This window comes from Mustela putorius, unplaced genomic scaffold, assembly GCF_011764305.1.
Source record: "Mustela putorius furo isolate JIRA1106 unplaced genomic scaffold, ASM1176430v1.1 tig00003899_pilon_pilon_pilon, whole genome shotgun sequence".
In the NCBI taxonomy this organism is placed as follows: Eukaryota; Metazoa; Chordata; class Mammalia; order Carnivora; family Mustelidae; genus Mustela; species Mustela putorius.
The window spans coordinates 17,496,819-17,499,568 of NW_025422048.1; the positions used below are offsets into that span (position 1 = coordinate 17,496,819).

At 43.5% G+C, this 2,750-nt stretch overlaps 1 pseudogene; it reads left to right on the forward strand.

Moving 5' to 3' along the window:
* Positions 1–738: 738 nt before the first annotated feature.
* On the forward strand, positions 739–2,357 carry LOC101682123 (annotated as a pseudogene).
* The last annotated feature ends 393 nt before the right edge of the window (positions 2,358–2,750 follow it).

Here is a 2,750-nt window from a genome sequence, read left to right on the forward strand (position 1 = left end):
CTTGATGGAAGCAAAATACCTAGGCAAAGGGGAAGACAGAATAGACTATCAATCCCTTGGAAATCCCTGCTACACCATTATTCATTGTTTGCCAATCCAACAGCATCCCTAGCTTTTTGTACATTTCATCCATATGTTTCAGATGCATGTATGTTTAAATTACTAAAAGGCAGATTTAGAAAGGCAACCTATTGTCAAAGATCCCTTAGGATCCATCTGATTTAACTACGAACCAGATGTCTCATTTTCCCAGTAGGAAATAGACTTTGAACTTGGAAAGTTCACATTCTGTTTTCTACCCATCTCAACACAGTGAGAGGATTTGCAAATTGGTCAAGTGAGCCTCTTCTATCCCAGAGCAATGGAGCATGGTTTGCATTGTGTGGGCTGTCACAGGAGAATGGGCTTTGTTAGGAAATCTGTGTTCTGCTTCAAATTCCTCTACATATTCAGGATGACCTCTGGGAAGTCACAAGTTCTGGAGGCCTTTGTTTCACTATTAGTAGACAACCATGCCTTGACTACAATGTCAGGTGATAGAAAAGAGAGGTGCAGGATGTTTTCGGCTTGCTGAGGGAAAGATAACCACATAACCCCCAAAGGCAGGCTCTCACAGTAAATAAATCTTTTAAAAGATTTATCTATTTCTTTAAATACTCTCTACAGCTTTTTTTTCCCACAATGGGTTTGCCGCCAGAACACAGGTGTTGTGAAAGCCACCGCTCAACCTAAACCAGAATGGGGAAAGACAAGACTCATCAACATTGTTGTCATCGGACACGTAGATTCAGGCAAGTCTACCACTACTGGTCATCTGATCTACGAATGTGGTGGGATCGACAAAAGAACTATCGAAAAATTCGAGAAGGAGGCTGCTGAGATGGGAAAAGGCTCCTTCAAGTATGCCTGGGTCTTGGATAAACTGAAAGCTGAACGTGAACGTGGTTATCACCGTTGATATCTCCCTGTGGAAATTCGAGACCAGCAAGTATTATGTGACCATCATTGATGCTCCAGGACACAGAGACTTTATCAAAAACATGATTACAGGCACATCCCAGGCTGACTGTGCTGTCCTGATTGTTGCTGCTGGTGTTGGTGAATTTGAAGCAGGTATCTCCAAGAACAGGCAGACCCGTGAGCATGCCCTTCTGGCTTACAGGTGTAAAACAACAAATTGTTTGTTAACAAAATGGATTCCACTGAGTCACCCTACAGCCAGAAGAGATACGAGGAAATCGTTAAGGAAGTCAGCACCTACATTAAGAAAATTGGCTACAACCCTGACACAGTAGCATTTGTGCCAATTTCTGGTTGGAATGGTGACAACATGCTGGAGCCAAGTGCTAATGTAAGTGACGTCAAGACTTCTAGAGAAAGTGATGGGTCAAATTTTGACATTAAATGACAACTCTTTGGGGAACGCTAATGGACAATCTTGTTTTTAGATGCCTTGGTTCAAGGGATGGAAAGTCACCCGTAAAGATGGGAATGCCAGTGGAACCACACTGCTTGAAGCTCTGGATTGCATTCTGCCACCAACTCGTCCAACTGACAAGCCCTTGCGTCTGCCTCTCCAGGACATCTACAAAATTGGTGGTATTGGTACTGTCCCTGTGGGCTGAGTGGAGACTGGTGTTCTTCAACCTGGCATGGTGGTCACCTTTGCTCCAGTCAATGTTACAACTGAAGTCAAGTCTGTTGAAATGCACCATGAAGCTTTGAGTGAGGCTCTTCCTGGGGACAATGTGGGCTTCAATGTCAAGAATGTATCTGTCAAAGATGTTCGTCATGGCAATGTGGCCGGTGACAGCAAAAATGACCCACCCATGGAAGCAGCTGGCTTCACAGCTCAGGTGATTATCCTGAACCATCCAGGCCAAATTAGTGCTGGATATGCACCTGTGCTGGACTGTCACACAGCTCACATTGCTTGCAAGTTTGCTGAGCTGAAGGAGAAGATAGATCGTCGTTCTGGAAAAAAGCTGGAAGATGGTCCCAAGTTCTTGAAATCTGGTGACGCTGCCATTGTTGATATGGTTCCTGGCAAGCCTATGTGTGTTGAGAGCTTCTCTGACTATCCTCCTCTGGGCCGTTTTGCTGTTTGTGATATGAGACAGACAGTTGCTGTGGGTGTCATCAAAGCCGTGGACAAGAAGGCAGCTGGGGCTGGCAAGGTCACCAAGTCTGCCCAGAAAGCTCAGAAGCCTAAATGAATATTATCCCCAATACCTGCCACCCCAGTCTTAATCAGTGGTGGAAGAACAGTCTCAGAACTGTTTGTGTCAATTGGCCATTTAAGTTGAATAGTAAAAGACTGGTTAATGATAACAATGCATCATAAAACCTTCAGAAGGAAGGAAAATGTTTTGTGGACCATTTTTGTGTGTGTGGCAGTTTTAAGTTATTAGTTTTTAAAATCAGTACTTTTTAATGGAAACAACTTGACCAAAAATCTGTCACAGAATTTTGAGACCCATTAAAACAAAAGTTTAATGAAAATAAAATACTATCTACACCCAGTGTGGGAAGCAAACTCATGAACCCCATGATCAAGAGTTGTAAGCTCCACCAACTGAGGCAGCCAGGTGCTCCTAGACTGGGAGCCTGCTCAAATGTGATTGGGTCCCACACATTCATATAGACTCCTATGGTATTAGAAGGATCTACAGAGAAACTGTCTATCTCAATTGTCCATCTGGCCAATAAGCTTTTTCATAGCATTTTAATAGACAGACACAAGGCCTCTA